At 48.0% G+C, this 20659-nt stretch overlaps 2 pseudogenes; both read right to left on the bottom strand.

Annotated features, from left to right (window-relative positions):
• Positions 1 to 10891: 10891 nt before the first annotated feature.
• On the bottom strand, positions 10892 to 11782 carry Ywhaq-ps5 (tyrosine 3-monooxygenase/tryptophan 5-monooxygenase activation protein, theta, pseudogene 5; annotated as a pseudogene).
• Positions 14227 to 15946, bottom strand: Cct7-ps2 (chaperonin containing Tcp1, subunit 7 (eta), pseudogene 2; annotated as a pseudogene).

Below are 20659 nucleotides of genomic sequence, written 5' to 3'. Positions count from 1 at the left end.
AGGCCAAAGGGTGAACTAATCAATTAACCAATGAGTTAATCAATAATGTCCATACAGTGAATTCTCTATAGAGCCCCAAAGCCCAGAGAATGGGAGATTTGGGGGGCCCGATGTACGGCAGGGGATACACATGGGAGGGATAGGATGCTTTATACCCCATCCTCCACTTCGTACATGCCGTCCATCTGGCTGCTCCTCTGTAACTTTCATAATATCCTTTGTGATAAATGGGCAAACCTAAATCAAGTATTTCCTCGAGTTCCGGGAGCTGGACTAGTAAATTAATCAAACCTTAGGAAGGGGTCGTGGAAACCCTGATTTATAGCTGGCTGATCAGAGGCAGAGGCTACTACCAGCAGACGGCAATAGGGATCTGAAGTGGGGGGCTGCTCGGTGGGATGGGCTCCCCACCTGGAGGGTCTGAGCTGGCTTTGAGGGAGTGCATCTCAGACCGGCACCACGGTTAGAGGACTGTCAGGGAGTGGTATATTCATGGGGCAAGGTGACCCCTTTCCTTCCCGAATCATGGTGGATTAAGTTTCCTTTTGTGCCGGTTAGGTTTTTGTCAACTTGATACAATTCAGAGTCCTCTGGGAGAAAAAGAACCTCAATTGAGAAAATGGCTCCTTCAGATTGCCTGTAGGCGAGAGTTTGGGGGCCTTTTCTTGATTAATAAGCAAGCCATAAGGGACAAGGCAGTGAGCAGTGTCCCTCCATAGACTCTACTTCAGTCTCTGCATCCAGGCTGCTGCCTTGACTTTTCTTCATGATGGGCTGTGATCAGCAAGTGCAAGTCAGATAAACCCTTTCCTCCTTGAGTTGCTTTTGGTCATGATGTTATCACAACAACAGGAAAAAAAAAAACAGTTGCAATACCTCTCCCCAAACCTCCTAGTGTGCCCTTATAGGTCATTCTCCCCCCACCCCCAACTAGCCTCTCCAAAAAAAAAAAAAAAAACCCACAGGGGTGTCAAAACCACTGAATGACCCTTGCAGAAACCCTTGGAGCAGAAAGACTGTGGCCCTCTGGGATTCCCTCGAGGCCCTTGCTGATGTCCACCAGGACAGAGTGATTGAAGTCAATGGTGAGTCTTGGACCACCGTGGTCTGCATTGTTTTTATTTATTTATTTATTTATTTATTTATTTATTTATTTAATTTATGTGAGTGCACTGTAGCTGTCTTCAGACACACCAGAAGAGGGCATCAGATCCCATTACAGATGGTTGTGAGCCACCATGTGGTTGCTGGGAATTGAACTCAGGACCTCTGGAAGAGCAGTCAGTGCTCTTAACCGCTGAGCCATCTCTCCAGCCCCTGTGGTCTGCATTGTTAAGAATTTATTTTCCCTTCCCCTGGGGATAAAACTAGGGGATTTCTTTCAGGCTAGAGGCAAGCTGTGACCCCTGTGCTGACCCACACAAGCCTGCCCTACACAGGACACTTCTCCAGATAGCGGTCAAGGCTCTTTTTTTGTAGTCTCTTTTATGCCACAGTTTATGGGCTTAGTGTTAGAAGCTCCCTGCTATCTGTGTACTTAGAGCTAGCCCTGCTGGGGCCAACTCACTTGAAAATTGCAAACGTGAGTCACAACATGAGTTGTGGGGGGGCTCTCTTCTCAGAGGCCTTACAATGTAGTGCTCACAGACTGTATTTATTGCTTCCTGGGTTTTGCCAAGACTCCACATGCTTAGTGGTCTCCTCTGGGCACCGAGGGCCTCTGCGGGAATATCTGCTACCTTATTTTCAGACCTCCCACCAACCCAGTTCCAGTGGGGATTCTGAGCTGCAGGAATGAAGGCATGGCTGTCTCCTTTAGATGGGGTTCCTAGATATCGGCAGACACTTTTCTCTAGTCCCTGCCCAGGAGTGGAGGCTCTTCCCCCTCACTGGTCCTGTCCACTGCTATGAAAAATGAATGCCTCATTTAGAAAGCTTTTCCCACTGGGCAGGGCCTACAGCGAAAGTCGTAGTCATGATGGAATTTGGTTTGTCTTAAGAGATGACCTACATGGGCCACTAGAACTGCCTCTGTGTCCCTGTGGATGACCCTTGGCCTCTTCTATCCCCAACATGTTCTGGATCTGGCAAGGTGGAGTGTGTGTCTCCTCGGCCTCCAGGACGATGGAGCTGAGGACGATGAGCCCCTGGCCTGTGGTTTCTAGAAGCCACATCTCTGTGAGAATGTTGCAGCTGCAGTGGCTGCTCATCTCCGGATGTCACTGCCTGCTCTAAGCTGGAGTCATTTTTCCTTAAACCTGTGGCTAGTGATGTGTCAGGGCAGGACCACAGAGGCAGAGGTAGCTGAAGTCATAGTAACTCGAGACAGCTAGTCACATCACATCAGCAGTAAAGAAGCAGAGAACAGTGGATGAGTGTATGGATGGTAGAGAGAAAAGCACTTTTTCTCTTCTCTTCCATAGTCCAGGAGCACTACCTAGGGAATGGTTCCGCTCACAGTGAGCAGGCTTTCCCACCTCCACATAATCAAGATGGTTCCTTGATTAGGTTCACGGTCATGCCCAGAGGCCTGATTCTCAGAGAAACAGGGTTTCAGGTTTTGTAAATTTGAAAATTTGCATTAACCATCTCACTGGGCCAACGTCCTACTGTTGAAATATTTTCTAGCCCTTGACTTCTGACTATACTGTTTGTGGTCGGTGCTTAGCAGAGAAGTGAATCTGAGCTTCATCTTAAAGTCGATTAGCAGGAGTCAGGTGACTGCAGAGAGGGTGAGAACAGGAGGTGGGGACAGGTGAGGGCGGGGCCGCTGGCTCTGGTGATGGGTGTGAAGACACTTGGAATGGGGTCAGACCTGAAGAGTCCCCTCTGTGTGTGTGTGTGTGTGTGTGTGTGAGTGTGTGTGTGTGTGTGTGAGTGTGTGTGTGTGTGTGTGCACAAATTTACCTGCTTATGCGTGTGTTCATGTGTGTGTGCAGGTGTGCCCACGAATGTGTGTGTCTTTCTTGGTTGCTCTTCATCTTTCTTGAGGCAGGATCTTTTACTGGACTCGGAACTCAGTGGGTCGTCTAGGCTGGCTGGGCAGCAAGCCCTAGAGCTTTCTTGCCTCCAGCGCCTCCCCCTCAACACTGGGGTTATAGACGGTGCCAGCCCAGCTGGCTTCGTATGCGAGTGCGGAAGATCTGAACTCAGGTCTGCAGGATTGCTCAAACCTCTTCCCAACTCCTTGACACCAGTGTCATCTCCCTGGCCGTGGCTCCTTACACGTCCCTGACTCGTGGGGTGGGCTGACTGCATGACTGTTGACAAAGCAAAGGCAGCAGAGAGGACAGCAGGGGCCAGGATTTCTCATGCACCCCATCTCTGGGCCACTCAGAACTTTTTTTTTTAAAGATTTATTTATTTATTTAGTATATGAGTACACTGTAGCTGTCTTCAGACACACCAGAAGAGGGCATCAGATCTCATTACAGATGGTTGTGAGCCACCATGTGGTTGCTGGGTTTCAAACTCAGGACCTCTGGGAGAACAGTCAGTGTTCTTAACCACTGAGCCATCTCTCCAGCCCAGTGAACTCCACTCAGAACTTTTCAAAGTGACTCAGCACCCTGCCTTTTGGGGAGCCACATGGCTCTGGACCTGTGGTTCAGGATAAGCAGTGGAGATGAGCTTCCTTGTGCATAAGGAAGAGCTGTCTCCAGTCTACCTCCCCACCCATAGTCAGATCTCCCTCCTGATTATCTTCAGGATATGGAGGCAAGATAACCCTTTCTTCTTCTTCCTCCTCTTCTTCCTCTTCCTCCTCTACTTCCTCCTCCTCCTCCTCTTCTTCTTCTAGATTTATTTATTCATTTATTATATATAAGTACTCTGTAGCTGTCTTCATACACACCAGAAGAGGGCATCAGATCCCATTACAGATGGTTGTGGGCCACCATGTGGTTGCTGGGATTTGAACTCAGGACCTCTGGAAGAGCAGTCAGTGCTCTTAACCACTCTCTCCAGTCCAAAATAACCCTTTCTTACAAGACAGTATGTCAGAGTGAGTCAAAACCAGCACAAGTTCAACAGGGTTCAGTTCCCATCTCTCTTCCTTTCTATTTGTAGCAGAGACATCATCACTGTCCACTTGTGTCAGATGTCTCTTCCTTCCTGGACATGTAGAAGGTCACACCCTTACGTGATCATTCCAGCTGATGAGCTGTGGCTTCTACACCAAGCCATTGAACGTGAACCTCCAGTGGCCTGGGGAGATGGCTTACTCGGTGACAAGCTTGCCACATAAACACCAGGGCCTGGGTGTTCAGATCCCCAGAACCCACGTAAAAACCTGGGTGAGGAGGTGTGTGCTGGTAATCCCTGTGCTGGGAAGGCAGAGGCAGGGGTCCTGTATCTTGCCAAACATATAGTCTAGCTGACTCAGGATGCTCCAGGTCCAAAGCGAAATCTTATCTCAAAAATCAGTGTGACTGGTTATGGTGGCACACACTTTTAATCTAGAGGCAGAGGCAGACCAATCCCTGTTGAATTCAAGGCCAGCTTGGTCTACATAGCAAGTTCTAGGCCAGCCAGGGCTACATAGTAAGTCCTTAATTAATTAATTAATTAATTAATTAATTAAAAAGTGTACAATGATTGAGGAAGACATCTCTAGGTTCCGGCCTCCATACACATACATACACATGTACACACACACACACACACACACACACACACACACACACACACACAAACCAGGGCGCTAACCTCTTAAGTCCTTCCAGGGAAGCCTTGGAGGTCCCAGGCCCTGAAAAACACAGCTACACCTGGGCAGGTCTCTCCGAAGCGTGTGCCCCGCAGTTTCACTGTTCGAGATTCTCCTGAGCCAGACTGAATCTGCCACTTGGACCAGACATAAATTTTCTCGGTGTTATGCCACTGAGATTTGGGGGTTAATTTGCTACTGTGGCATGGCCTAGCCTTTCCCGACGGGTGTCAGCTTCCTGATGTATTTCCCCATACCTTCCATATCTGTGGTCCCCATCTCCTGTGCCAAGAGTGGGAGTATAAATTGGTACGGCCAACCCCGGGAGACGCTGTGGCTGTGTGCATAGATGAAAAGCCCTAAATAAGTCTATTGTCTTTGACTCAGAAATTCCCCTTCTGGAGATTTATCCTAGGGAAATAATTGGACAAGTTCAAGAAGTTGTCTGGATAAGGAGGATATTCATCACAGAAAATGGTGAGAAATTGGATCAGCCTAAATATCCCCCAACAGCAAATTGGTTAAATAAATTGTGATTCTGCTGTACAATGGAATAGTCGCTGCTGCCTGTGATACATATTTATTGACATGGAGAGAGCCACACTCCATTGCGGGGCGATGTATGCATAATGCGAGCCCATCTTTGTTAAAGAAATTTGCATGAAGACAGTCTGGCTGACTGTCAGCAAATGCTTAACAATGGTAATTTCAGAGTGTGGAATCCTAGGTGATTTTTTTTTTTTACGTCGATTGTTTTTTATTTTGCCTCCTCCTATTAGTTTTCTTTTTTTTCTTCAGTGGTTTTTGTGTCGTGTGTATAATTAAAAATGAAGCGGGAGGGAAAGAAATGGCCGGCATCTTGGACAAGTGAACCGCTAAGGTTCAGTTAGATCACGTGCCACGGTGCACCTGGCGCCCACCGAGGTGCGCCAAACCCAAAGCCATTGTGACCAGCGAGCCGGAAGCATTAGTGGCGGGCGTGTTCATTAATGAACCCATCCATATATTTGCTCATTCAATAGATATGTTCCGAGATCTCCTGTGCGCTTGGCTGGGTACTGGAGAAACGAACGGAAACAACGGAAATAACAATAGCAAATGCTTCGGTGTCTTTCAGCACCGGAGAGCACCACACCCACTTTAAGGTCATTAACTAATTAACAAAAAACGACCATTGCTGGCCTGGTTTTGTAAATCCTCAACCTGAGGCATAGAAGCCAGGTGACCCACCTTACGTCCCTAGGGAGAGGCCATGTGACCCACCTGAAGCAGGGAGGAAGGAGGGTGAGCCAGGCTATCAGCTTTCTTAACTGCTGAATTATATACATCTCTGGAGGCAGATAAAGGCGGGTTCCACTCCACCCTGGGGTCCTTGCTTGTTTCGTAGCTTGGAGGAACAGAGCTAAGGCCCAGCTGGTAGAGAGGCTCTCAGCAGCTGGGCTGGAGATCGCAGAGCAATCAAAACATCAGCAAGGTGCTAGCAGACGGCGGAGAGTTTTTATGAGGAAGCCCTTAGCCGAGCAGAGGATCGAGAGGTGGCTGTTCTGCCCTGGATCTCAAGAGTCCAGCCCTGGCTCGCAGGATTCCTGGGTTCTTCTTGGGTCAGTTCATAGATAGGGTGGGGCCCCTATGGATGGTGCTCACTGTGACCATAGGCTAGGTGAAGCATCTTCATATTATGTTGTTCAACCCCAGGGCAATTCTCTGAAGCAAACACCATTGTACAGAGTAAGAAACTGAGGCTCGGGGGTGGGAGTGGGGTAAAGTGGGGCTGAGGATATGGCACAGTTGGTAGAGTGCCTACAAGCACAGAGTCCGAAGCCTTGAGTTTGATCGGCACCATGTAAACCTGAGATGGTGGTGCAGAACTAGATAGGGGAACGGAAGTTCAAAGCCACCCTTAGCTATAAAGTGAGACCCTGTTTTTTTTTTTTTTTTTTTTTTAAAGTCTTAGGTGAAGTGACTCACTTAGGATCTTACATCTTTTCAAGCAGGAAGCCTGGGTTCAGAGTAGTATCCTCAGATAGACTTCTAACACTCCGCTAACTTTCCTTTGTGGGCATCCCTACCCCCAGTTTATCCCCACAGGACTCCTAGAGATCCCCGGGCACTGGAAGACTGACTTCTGGTCAGTACAGGCTTGTAGTCATTGACTCTGCAGCTGCCAGAGCCTGCTGGCCCAGCCACGGGTCACCGGGACACCGTTCCATTAGAACAGAAGCAAGTGAGAACTAGAGACCTCTGGGGTCACACAGTGACCCACAGGGTTATCCAGGATGGTGGTGAGCTAGGAGGATCTGGGACGTAGGAGTCTCTGGGGATAGGAACAGGAGTGGATAAGGTCAGCCCAGCCTTTGAGTGGCACCATAGGTTACAGCCTCGTGTCCAACTTCCCTGGGTGTGTGTACCGAAGGCCTTTCCTCCAGTTTGATTGACTGGCTAGTGTGGATCACAGAACTCAGGGAAATGTGATTCGTGGCTGCTGAGTAACTTTTCAGGTACGTTACACAGAATACAGGTAGACAGATAGGTAGGAACCGTGGAGAAGGAGCATGGAACTTTCACCCCCTCTCCAGGAGTGCGCCCCTCCAGGCACTGCCCTGAGTTCAGCAATCTAGAACACTCAAGACCCTGTCCTTCAGTTTTTAACGGGATCTTCCTTACCCTGGTGTGACTGTGGAAGTCTCTGGCCGTTCTGCACTGACTTGCCTGCAGTCCCTTTATTCTTCCTGGGGAGACAAGGCTGAAAGCCATACCTTAGTTTTTCTGTGGGGGAGGGAGGCCAGCCCCTTCCTCTTCCTGAAGATATGTAGGGCCACCAGCTGCCAGCCCTCTCGGCATATGTTATAGCCCAAATCCTCGCTCCCACCCCAGTCCATCTGTTGAGCTCTACAGCTCAAGACATGGTCTTAAAAGACATTCAGGGCATTCAGGGCAGTGATAAGCATACGAGCTCTGACCTCATCCCTGAGGTAGTAGCTGTATACAAGAAGCACACGGTGCTGCCTGGTCCCTTCTGCTCCTCCAGTCACATGAAGACGCACAGCCATGAACCACCATCTAAGGAGCCCCACCAGACATCCTGCACCTTGATTTTAGGATTCCCAGCCTCTAGAACCTCACAAAATAGAATTCTTTCATTTATAAATTAGGCAGTCTAAGGTATTTTGTTCTAGCCATCCAAATGAGCGAAGACAGTACACAAAAGACTTGTATTCCAGTGATTCAAAGCGCTTTAGGAACCGCGTGTCAGAAAATGGGATCCGAGACCTAATCTAATATAGATTTCACAATATCACACTTTCCGTAAGTGCTTGCTAAGAGTCCCCAGGGAAGCCATCTGATTCTGAAGTCATCTTTGCAGGAAGGTTGTTACCCCAGATTCAGCTGGCTAAATAGATACTCCTTTTTGATGTCTGTGGAATCTTGGGCAGTGGAAATGACTCAGTGGGTAAACGGGCTTGCTGTTTAGGCCTACTGACCTGGGTTTGAATCCCTGGAACCCACATGAGAAGCTGGGTGTAGCAGTATGCATCTATAATCTCAGAACTCTTTTTTTAAAAAATTTATTTATTCTTTTATTTATATGAGTACACTGTTGCTGACTTCAGACACACCAGAAGAGGGCATCAGATCCCATTACAGATGGTTGTGAGCCACCATGTGGTTGCTAGGAATTGAACTCAGGACCTCTGGAAGAGCAGTCGGTGCTCTTAACCGCTGAGCCATCTCTCCAGCCCCCAGAACTCTTTTTTTAAAAAAAATTTTATATTATGTCTGTATGGGACCCATGGGATCCAGAAGGCAGTAGATCCCCTGGAATTGGAGTCACAGGCAGTTGTGAGCTCCCTGATGCGGGTGCTGGGAACTGAACTTGAGTTCCTCCTCAAGAGCAGAATGTAAGATGCCAGGTGAGTACAGGAAAATGGCCTGGAAGCTCGTGGGCCAGCTAGCCTGGAGGATAATGGGTAGAAATGGGGGATTCTGCCATCCAAGGTGGAAGGAGAGAACTGACTCTTCAGAGTTGTCCTCTGACCTCACACATGCGCACGTGTGGTGGTTTGAATGAGAATGGCCACCCTAGGCTCATAGATTTGAATGCTTAGTCATCGGTTGGTAGACTGAGAAAGATTAAGAGGTGTGGTCTTGTTGGAGTGGGTGTGGTCTTGTTGGAATATTGGAGTGGGTGTGGTCTTGTTGGGATATTGGAGTGGGTGTGGTCTTGTTGGAGTATTGGAGTGGGTGTGGTCTTGTTGGGATATTGGAGTGGGTGTGGTCTTGTTGGGATATTGGAGTGGGTGTGGTCTTGTTGGAGTATTGGAGTGGGTGTGGTCTTGGAGGAGGTATATTACCGAGAATGGGCTTTGAAATTTCAAAAGCTCAGTCCAGTCCAGTCTGTCTGTCTGTCCACTCGTCCATCTGTCTGTGTGTGTGTGTCTGCCCCCATCTCTGCCACCCACTGCCTGTAGATCAGGATGTAATGCTCAGCTACTTTTCCAGCACCATGGCTGTCTGTGGCTCCATGTTCCCCACCATGATGGTGATGGACTAGCCTTCTGAAGCTGTTTAGCCAGCCTCCAGCTAAATGCTTTCTTCCTCTTTTATTTTTTAAAATAAGATTTATCTATTTACTATATACAAGTACACTGTAGCTGTCTTAGACACACCAGACGAGGGCATCAGATCTCATTACAGATGGTTGTGAGCCACCATGTGGTTGCTGGGATTTGAACTCAGGACCTCTGGAAGAGCAGCCAGTGCTCTTAACCTCTGAGCCACCTCTCCAGCCCTAAATGCTTTCTTCTTTAAGTTGCTGTAGTCATGGGGTCTTTTCACACACAGCAATAGAACAGTGATAAAGACAGCATGTGACCCCAAACCAGAAGACTGTCTATGGAATTTGTAGTGATGTAATCTCTTTCATTTCTGGTGCTGGTAAACTCCCATCTCCTTGTTCCTTCCCTGATTGGTTCGGCTGGAGGTTTATTGGTTTTATAGATTTCTTCAAACAAACATCTTTTGTCTTTAGTAATTTAGTCATTTTCTAATTTACAGCTTTCGGTTTTAGTCCTTTTTCCTCCCTGTTCACTTCAGATTTACTTTAGGTGTAACTGGCTCCCTTTTCTTAGATTCATTCATTCATTCATTCTTTATTTCTTTCTTTCTTTGGTTTTATAAAATATAGTTTTATTTTATGTTTCTCTGCTGTTACATAGGGCATAACATTTTCACAAGGCTTTTTTTGGGACTAGAGTCAATGATTAGCAAAGACACAATATAGTGGTCCAACTCTCTAAAGCACAATCACTGGACAAACCGGATACCCCCTCACATGTGCACAAATCTGCATGGAAAAATATTAAAGTTTAGACTTGGACTTGTGTACTTTATTTCTCCTTTCTAGTTGATTAAGAAAGGACATGCATTTTAATTTGCCCAAAGCAATGCTCGTATTCTGGCAGCGACATGCTACTTCTATCACGAGGTAAAGTGAATACCCGAGCTATGAAGGCAGGAGGTATAAATGAATTTTTATTGGGAGGGAAATTGTCAACTTAAACAGCAGCAAATGAGAATGCATAAGGAAACGCTCTGTTGTCACAGACAGATGTAACCTCCAGATTATGTGATACAGGAGACATTTCAATCTGTGACCCCCAAGCCCGGATGCATTAAGCACTTTCCCAGTCAATCTAACACTTCTGGATTCCTACTAAAAAGGAATTTGTAATAAGAGCATGGAAAAGTTGCTTCTGAAAGGAAACTCCAAGAAGGTTCAGAGAAGGAAAGTAGAAGTCAAGAAGTGACTATTACAATCACTTAAATTGCAATGCACTACGTGTCCGTGTCTTCACAGTAACGCAAAACACAGTCACTTGCAGCACTGGTTCAGATTACCTAAATACCAAATGTGCTGTCAGCCCTCTACACAAGTGTGGGGAAGTTACTCCTGTTTATAGGAAATGAAGCCATTGATACTTTTCTACAGCGGAGCTGCACAGCAGGAAGGCGGAGACAACACAAACCAAGGGATGGAGTTCTCCCAAAGCTGCAGTGTGAAAAGACTAGAAACAGTTGACCCCGTACACAGGAATGGGCTTTCTTGCCAGACAAGTCCAAGTGGAATAAGGACTGGAGATGTAAAAGGTTTTCTTGAGGGGAAGGAGGTTGGTGTCCCGGATGCCTTTAGTTCTCAGCCCCCTCCGCTGCATCATCTCCCTCTCCTGCACTGTCTGATGTCCATGATGTCAAGTTGTCTCTAAGCAACTGCGTGATGAGGGCGCTGTCTTTGTAGGAGTCTTTGTTCAGTGTATCAAGCTCTTCAACGGCTTCATCGAAAGCCGTGTTAGCCAGTGTGCAGGCAAGCTCTGGATTATTAAGGATCTCATAGTAAAATACAGAAATGAAGAGCCAGCCCCAGGCGGACTTTCTTGCTTATATCAAATGCCTCTTGGTAGGCTCCTTGGGCATTTCCTATAGTTTGTTTTTGATCATCGCCACAAGCTACTTCAGCAAATACTGGAAATAATCCCCCTTCATTTTCAGATAGAAGACCTTACTCTCTGGGTTAGTTGCATTCCCTATTAAATACTTACCCAACAATCCCAGGACCGTGGTGCAGATGGACCTCAGCTCAGACTCCACTTTCTCCCGTTAGTCCTTGATCAGCTGCAGCTCCTTGTCGGAGCTGTCGGTCTTCTGCTCAATGCTCGAGATGACCCTCTGGGCGGACCTGCGGGGCCCCGACCATGTTCTTGTACGCCACTGACAGCAGGTTGTGCTCCTCGTTGGACAGCTCAGCGCCCTGCTCTGTCATGGTTTTTATGTAGGTGGCCATGTCATCATAGCGCTCGGCCTGCTCGGCCAGCTTGGCCTTCTGGATCATCAGCTCGGTCTTTCCCATGGCGAGTGAGGGTGAGCCAAATCCGGAGTCGTCCTTCTAGTTTCTGCGGCCGTGACGCGAGTCCCACCACTTTGATCTGCTCGGCTTTTTTCTTGTTTAAGATTTAGCTTTCTGAGCCTGGTGTGGTAGTGCACACCTTTAATCCCAGCACTCTGGAGGCAGAAGCAGTAGGATCTCTGTGAGTTTGAGGCCGGCCTGGTCTACAGTAGAGCAAGTTCCAGAACAGATAAGGATAAAAGAAGGAAGGAAGGAAAGAAAGAAAGAAAGAAAGAAAGAAAGAAAGAAACAAACAAACAAACAAACAAACAAACAAAAATAAGGGGGAGGGTTTCTGGAGAGCTTCTGGTCTTCAGTGTGCACCAAAACCCTGAAGAAATTGGATCCAGCTGCAGCAACAGGATACACAAATTTAGCAGTGAGAGTGGGGGCAGTGGACAGGAAGTGAAGCTTCCTTTCCCCCACATCCTTTCATGAAGGCCGCCACTAGGAGGTGTGACCCAGATTTCCGGTGAGTCTTCCTTCTCCAAATAATGTGATTAAGAAAATCTCAGTCTGTGGGTTCGGTCCCCAGCCCCGGAAAAACAAAAAACAAACAAACAAACAAAAAAGAAAATCTCAGTCTGGAGTGCCCAGCGGCTTGGGTTTTAGTTGACTCCAGATGTAGCGGAAACCAAGCTTGTAAGCCATGATGTGAGTGGTTGGGAACCAAACTCAGGTCCTCCGCGGGATCAAGAAGCATCTTGTGGCTCAGGCCTCGCTCCAGTCTCATTTCCTAGGTGAGTAAGGCCGATCTGCGGTCACTGATGGTTGTCCTTTCCAACTGGTGGATTGTGTTCTCCCAGTGGCCCACTTAGTGCTCCTACAATGGCAAGCCACTGAATACGAGTTCTTATTCTCCTCAGAATACTTTGTGATTTCTCCTTTCAGTTACTGACTTACAGGTTGTCTCTGTATTCTCTGTCTCTGTCTCTGTCTCTTCCTCTCTCTCTCTCTCTGTGTGTGTGTGTTTGTGTGTGTGTGTGTGTGTGTGTGTGTGTGTGTGGTGTGTGTGTGTGTGTGTGTGTGTGGTGTGTCTGTCTGTCTGTGTCTGTGTGTGAAGGCACACACATGTCATGCAGCACATGCCCATGTCAGAGGACAGCCTTGTCTGTTGATCCTTGCCTTCTATTTGGGGATGTGACCTCTCTCTCTTGTTGCCTGCTGCCTCTGTCAGGTTAGCTGGTCCTGGAGCTTCAGGGATTCTCCCATCTCTGCCCTTATCTCCTCATGGGGTGTGCAGAACTTTACATGTGTGTGTGCCACTGGGTCTGTTTTTCCCTGGGTTCTGGGGACTCAGATCATCAGGTCTACGTGGCAGATGCTTTACCTACCAGGCTATCTCTTCCCCCTTCAGGGTCTTGCACCGAACCTAAAACTCACTGTTTGACTAGATTGGCTGGCCTCTAAGGGATCCATCCTGTTTCCATTCCCCAAGCACTGAGATTATGGTCGTGAGATACCCAGCCCAGCTTTTGATGTAGGTCCAGGTATTTGAACCCAGATCCTGATGTTCATGCCGCGAGCGCTTTGCAGACTAAACCATCTTCCTAGCCCATGATCTACTTTCCAATTTCCCATGCATACTTGAAAAGAATATGTCTTCTGATGTTGAATGGTGTGTTCTGAAAACATCAATTAGAGCATGCTGTTTATAGTGTTGCCTAAATCTTCCGAATCTTTAGTGATTTTTTCTGCCAGCCTGTTTTATCAGTTATTGAGAGATGGATATTGAGACTGCCAGCCATAATTGTGGATCCGTCTGTTTCTTGCTATTCTATTTCTGCATCATGTATTTTGAAGCTCGTGATGAGATGCATAAGCAGTTTGAACTGTTCATGCCTTCCTGGTTAATTGGCCCCTGGTCATTATGATCAGCAATATTGCTATGATCTGAAATATATTTTGTCTGATGTCAGTGTAGTTACTCCAGCTTATTTTTCTTTATTATTAATTATTATTATTATTTTGGAGATAGGGTCTCACGTATCTCAGGCTGGCCTTGAACTTGTCATTTACTTGAGGAGGACCTCGAACTTTAGATTCTCCCACTTTCACCAAACAAGTTCTTTGATTACAGGCTCTCATACCTGGCTCAGTTTTTACTTCTTTGGTGTTAGGAAGATATGCCTTTTTTTTTCTTTTTTCTATTTTCTATTTTTCGGAGCTGGGGACCGAACCGAGGGCCTTGCGTTTGCTAGGCAAGCACTCTACCACTGAGCTAAATCCCCAACCTGATAGGCCTTTTTTTTTTTTTTTTTTTACATTCATTTATTCTTAATTTTCCTTTTGAGCACAGGATCTTACTTTGTAGCCCTGGCTGGCCTGTATTTTCTCTGTAGACCAGGCTGGTCTTGAACTCACCTGCCTCTGCCTCTGAAGTGCTGGGATTGAAGGTGTGAGCCACCACAGCCATCACCTTCTTCCATTCTCAACCGGCTTCATCTTCATATTTAATGTACTTTTTTTTTCCTTTGAGACAGGTTCTCTCTATTGAGAACTGTCATGGAACTAGCTATGTAGACCCGTCTGACCTCAAACTCACGGAGACCCTCCCGCCTCTGTCTCTCTCTCTCTTTTTTAACCTTAAGTTTTATTTAAATAACCTCCAGTGAGAATCAACCATTTCCTCACCCCTCAATATACCTCACAAGGAGGTGTGCACACTGCCTCTCAATGGAGACGGCCCTGGCCTCTGACCCCGCCAGCTGCTGGACCTGGAGCATCCACAGTGGAGCGGGGGCTCTTGATAGTCTCATCCACAGACACAATAAGACACGCAGCCTCAGAAGCTGGCTCCCACACAAACGCCTGGAGGTTTTGGGCGATGTCCTTATTGTTGATGTCCACCACATACCACATGCCCCCCTGTGCATGTCCAGCCTGCAGTTTGTTGAGGATGTTTGTGGCATCAAAACCAGCATTGTCACATAGCTGTCATGGAATAACCTCTGGGGCCTTGGCATATGCCCCGATCAATGGCTGCTGTTTCCCAGAAATGGTTCTTGACTAATCCCGCAGGTATTTGGAAAGCTCCCTCTCAATGACTCCACCACCAGCCGCTACAGAGTCGTTCTTGATGGCCCTCCTCACAGTTATGATGGCATCATGTAGGGACCTCTCTGCCTCCTCCATGAACTGCTCAGCACCGCCATGGAGCAGGCTGGTACATGTCTTGGCCTTGGGGCAGCCAGTGAAGAAATTGTGTCTCTCTCCTCCAATTGGGGTCTCTTCAAACACCTGGCAGTAGCCCAGCACATCTGGAGTCAGAGCATCCACACTGGACTGGATTGAGCCTCCACAAGCCGTCATCGTCTTCTTCAGATCCTCCTCAGGCTTGCAGTCAGCACAGAACACGTCCCTGTCAGCGGAGTACTGGATGGCCACGTCCCCAATAGGGAGTTTAGACACGATGGCTCCAGACTGATGGGTCTTCTCTAACTTGTCATAGCGAATGCTCCACTTGGTGTCCATCATTGCCTGGAAATCCTCCCCCGTGTGGACTCTGATTTCAGCATCATCTTTCTCTGCTTTCCGCTCAAGCTCAACGTTGAGGAGGGCAGACTTGGGGTTCTTAGACTTCTCGGGCTGCATTTCAAACCCAGCGTAAGAGAAAGTCTTCTCGAACGCAGCACCAGCCCCCTGCCGAGACTCCTCCAGGGCTCCACCCCGCACCTTCTTGATGCCCAGTCACGGTAAGCTGCAGCACCTCGTCAGGCATCATCACCGCATAAGCCGCCATCTTGGCGAAGACCTTCCGCCCGGAGATCAGCTCGGAGCTCAGGCAGCCATCACACACTTCTCAAGCATCTTCCTCTGTTCTACTTTATCCTGCTTCCTCAGTCACAGCTATCTCTTTGATTTTATTAACAGCCAACTGGATGGCTGTGCAGAGAGCTCAGATGATGCTCTGAGGGTGTAAACCTTCCTCCACGTGGGGCTTCTTCTGCTTCAGAAACTCCGAAGCCAGCAGGGTCACTGAGGTGGTGCCATCACCAACCTCAGCGTCTTGGGATTTGGCAATAACACTAAAGTCTTTGCTGCAGGATGGACAACATCGAGGGATTTCCGAACTGTGGCCCCACCATTAGAAATTGTTGCTTTGCCTTGGCCATCCACAATAAGTTTGTCCGTGCCACACCGACCCAGCTCAAGCCTCAGCAATCGCTTGGCAGGCACGGGTGTTACAAGCTGAGGGAAGCCTTGGAAGCTATCAGTACCCTCTTTCAACAGGATAACTGGTGTGGGCATCGTCTTGGAAGCCGCTTCAGGCACCCGCAACTCATCTGTTCTCCCTGCCTCTGTCTCTTGAGTGCTGGCGTTAAAGGTAAACGTCAGGGACTGGGGATTTAGCTCAGTGGTAGAGCGCTTACCTAGGAAGCGCAAGGCCCTGGGTTCGGTCCCCAGCTCCGAAAAAAAAGAACCAAAAAAAAAAAAAAAAAAAAAGGTAAACGTCACCATGCCTGGCTTAATATTTCTTTTGAAACAACAGGTAGTTGAGACTTGCTTAAAAAAGATTTATTTACTTTTATGTTGAATATATGTGTGTGCCGACAGGAGCATCATGTGCGTGCAGAGCCCTCTGAGGTCCAATGAGAGTGTCGGATACCCTGGGTCTGGGGTTATACCTGGTCATGAGCAGCCATGTGGGTACTGAGAACCAAACCTTGGTCCTCCGCAAGAGCGGAAGGCACTCTTAACTGGTGAACTCCTAAGATTTGTTAGATGAGCATTTAATTTAGGACCATTTGTTTTTTGCTATTAAGGCAGGACTCTGGGCGATCTGCCCATAGCACGTGATTAGGTTTTCTGGTTGCGGTAAGCAGGGACGTAATTCTGGGATGGAAAAGACTGCTCCTACTGTTCCCATTCTTGTGGGTAGTTATTGCCTGCCTTGGCTATTTTATTGCCCAGTTCTCTGCAGGATGCCCGATAGGGCCCTCTGTTCATTTACAGTTAGAGCAGAGGGCACAAAGGGGCCAAAGACAAGATATCTTCAAAGACCTGCTTCCTATGACCTACTTCAGCTTGGTCCCGTTTCCAAGTATACAGAATAAATCCTCCAGAATAGCACCTTCACCTGGGGACCAAATGGTCTAAATATGAGCCCAGGGGAGTTGAAGCAATTGACAATTGTCTAGGCTGTGACAGTGGTGGACTCTGACTTCCTTGAGGGGAGAGACTTGGTCTTGGTTAGGCTTGGGTTGCTTGTTTCCAGAACAATGTCGGTATACAGTAGGTGCTCGATGAAACAGAGCAAGTGAATGAATACATATTTTTGGGCATTAGGTAAATCCGTTTCTTGTGTGATCCTGAACCAGACATGTGACACCTCAGGTGGCATCCTTAGTGGCTACTGTCCATTCTGCCCATTTATAATGTTGGAGAGAGCCGATTTGGATACGAGGATGATTGACAGCTCCAGACTTTGGAGTGGCGCGGCCGCCACCAGAGGGCGCCCGATGCTCACACTATGTGATCAGGGGCTTTTCTGCTGCTTTCTTGGCACAGAGGCCTTGGATACAGGTTGTACAGGTCTGAATTGCTGGTGCTCCTTTTCTCAGGTTCCCCACTTAGAGACAGTCCTGGGGGAATTCCCACCGGTGTTTTCCCACATAAAGAGTGGGCCCATTAGGGTGGGGACTGTTCCAAATGTTCCACGACTTCCTCCGTGTCCTGGACCCCAAACCTTTCCGTGCTCTTGGACAAGGTAAGTACATTCCTGGTATTCTGGAACTGGGTCCTCTTATCTCAGGAACCCAGCCCAGTGTCCTGCTCCCTTAGGGCGCTTCCTCAGGCTCAGGAACACCCTCCATCCAAGGTTATCCTTCATAAGATCCCAAAAGGAAAGCTCCCGCCAGAGAAGGGAGACTCCCGAGAGCAAGTTCATTTCATTCCTCCCGGTGCTGGAGTGGGTTTGCTATTGACTTACACACCGGCCGGGAAACTGCTCTTCTGAGATGAGGAGAGGCAGTTTGAGGTCACATCTCAGCCATGAGTGTGTTTGGTCCCGCTGCACCTTCTGTTTTAGGTGTGCCGACGACGGCCTCAGAACCATTCTCTTTCCAGTTAGTTCTTTTACCCAAATGCAACCCTAGAGCCTTTGTGTTTGCGGTTCCCTCCAACCAGACTGTCCCTGCCGTTCTTCATACCGTTGGCAATTTAGGCAGCAGGTCAGATGTTCTCTCCCAGAGAAGTCTTGCGTAGCTCTACCCCACTCCACCTGCCATCAGTTCGTTTTGTTTCCTCTAGAGAAGTGGTTCTCAGTCTGAGGGTCTCGATCTCCTTGGGGGTGGGGGTGGGGCATCTAAAGACCTTTTCACAGATTTACAATATGATTAACACCAGCAGCAGAATTACCGTCATGAAGTAGCAATGAAAATAATTTTATGGTCGGGGGCTCACCACAACCTGAGGAACTATATTAAAGGGTCGCAGTGCTAGGAAAGTTGAGGACCGCTGTTCTAGAGCCCTTTTAACCGTCTGACATCAGCCTTGTTCCAGGTTTCTGAGGAATAGTGCTGTCAGTTAGGGGAAGGAAGGCTCATGGCCAGCTTGTTTCCAGAAAGGCTCTGTATAGCACTTGGCAGTGGGAGAAGGCCTGTGAGCACTTCTGAGCGAGGGAGTGGGGGCGGTGGGTTCCCCGTCACCCTGTAGATCCTCAGACACCTGAGTGGAAACGTCAGTTCCTCTTGGTAAAACTCTGGTTGTTTTTTTTTTTTCAACTAGTAATACATTTATTTATTTATTTATTTATTTATTTATTTATTTATTTTATTATTTTTTTATTAACTTGAGTATTTCTTATTTACATTTCGAGTGTTATTCCCTTTCCCGGTTTCCAGGCAAACATCCCCCTAATCCCTCCCCCTCCCCTCCTTTATGGGTGTTCCCCTCCCCATCTTCCCCCCATTGCCGCCCTCCCCCCAACAATCTAGTTCACTGGGGGTTCAGTCTTAGTAGGACAACTCTGGTTTTTTTTTATTTGTTATTGTTTGTTTTTTGTTTTTTTGCCAGTGAGTGGGACAGAGGTGGCTAAGAGTCGGAGCGGGAAGCGAGGTTTTCTCTGGGTGTGCCTTATGCTGACTGTTTGAAAAGGTGACTGAGAGGCTGGGGAGATGCCTCAGTGGGTAAACTGTATACAACCAGGAGGACCAGAGTTTGAGCCCCGGAACCCAAGTAAAAAGTTGGGTGCTGTGGCAAGCATTTTAAATTCCAGTGCCAAAGAGGTGGAGATGGGGGGCACTGTCCAGTCAGCTTAGCCTAACTGGCCAGCCTGAGGTCAACCAATGAGAGGATGCCATCTCAACACGCATGTGCACGCACACACACACACACACACACACACACACACACACACACACACACGCACGCGCACGCACGCACACACGCACACACATACACACACACCAGAACAAATACTTCTCTGCTTCTCCAAAACCACCACCACCAAAAATCCCCACAGAGTGGATGATTCCTATGATTCTTAAGGTGACCAGAGGTTAACCTTTACCTCTGATCTCCTTATGCATCGACGCCCACGTGTAACCATGTTACTGCAGCAGCACACACGTGCCCCCACTGATGCCCTGACCCCCAGTGCACAAACAACAAAATCTAAGAAATCGAACCAGTCTGCCCAGGCAGACCCTGCCGACGGTGGTCAGGCTTAGGAACTGACAGAAGCTACTGAGGGGCAGGTTTGGGGTTGCCCGCTGACCCACTCTGTCCTTAGGTAGACCCCGTGTGTGCAGTCAGGTGAGGCAGAGGCCACAGTCCTCTTGCAGTGTGAGGGATAGGGGCACTTGTTTTAATTCTCGTCTGTGCAGCTTGGTCACCAGGACCATGGCACAGCACTCTAAACTCAATTAGAAATTTAACAAACCTTATAAATCCTTCCTAGCCTGAGCCTTGTAAATCTCCAGAGTGGGGCTGGCTTAGCACTTATCCATCTCCAGCTAATGACCTCCCTAGCCCAGCCTGGGAGTGATTCCGGCTGGCGACAGGTCTAATTAGAGAGCAGGAGCTTCGGCTCCCTGGCACTGTGAGGAGGAAGGATGGGCTCTTCCTATTCATGGGGAACCAGAGAGGTGAGTTCCAGCCCTTGTCTAGCCTGGGCCCCAAGACTCTGGTCCATAAGAGGAGAGTTGAGAATGGTATGACAAGAGTCTGATTCTTTTTAAAAATTTTTAAAATTTTTCTTCTTTTTTAATTGGATATTTTTTATTTACATTTCAAATGTTATTCCCTTTCCTGTTTCCTGTCTATAATCCTCTATTTCATCCCCTCTCCCCCTTATTCTATAAGGGTGTTCCCCCCCAAACTACCCTCCTTCCTGCTTCCCCACCCTGACATTCCCCTACACTGGGAGGTCCAGCCTTGGCAGGACCAAGGGCTTCTCCTCCCATTGGTGACCAACAAGGCCATTCTCTGCTACACATGCAGTTGGAGCCATAGGTCTGTCCATGTGTACTCTTTGGGTAGTGGTTTAGTCCCTGGGAGCTCTGGTTGGTTGGTATTGTTGTGAATCTGATTCTTTCATTGGTGTTAGCCCTGTTGAAACTCCCAAGCACACCACTGTTTAGGAATGCCTGCTGTGTGACCAAGGGTCACCAGGACCCCAAATGCTCATGGCAGCATGGTTGGAGGATGATCTGAGGCCATGCTGTGTTGTATGTGGTGGAGTTTGGCTGTGGGTGCTGATTTCCCAGTACATGCTAGAGCACATGACCAGGAAGGATTTGGGTAGCCCCACCAGTAAGGAAGGGGCTAGACTCAGGCTTAATGATCAGGGTGGATTCCCAGCCATGGGAGGATATCAAGACGCCTCTTTGTGGATCTACAGTGCATGACTTTGGATTATCATGGAGGCTCTATCATGAACCTCGGCGGACACAGGAATCCAGCATCACCTTGGCCTTGGACGTCTCTTTTTCTAGAGCCACAAGAAATAAACCCATGTTGCTATAGGCCATCTTGTTTATGTGGGGTAGTCTCAAACCCTTTCTTTTACA

This window comes from Rattus norvegicus, chromosome 5 (assembly GCF_036323735.1).
Source record: "Rattus norvegicus strain BN/NHsdMcwi chromosome 5, GRCr8, whole genome shotgun sequence".
In the NCBI taxonomy this organism is placed as follows: domain Eukaryota; kingdom Metazoa; phylum Chordata; class Mammalia; order Rodentia; family Muridae; genus Rattus; species Rattus norvegicus.
This window is presented reverse-complemented; position numbering and strand designations above follow the sequence as displayed.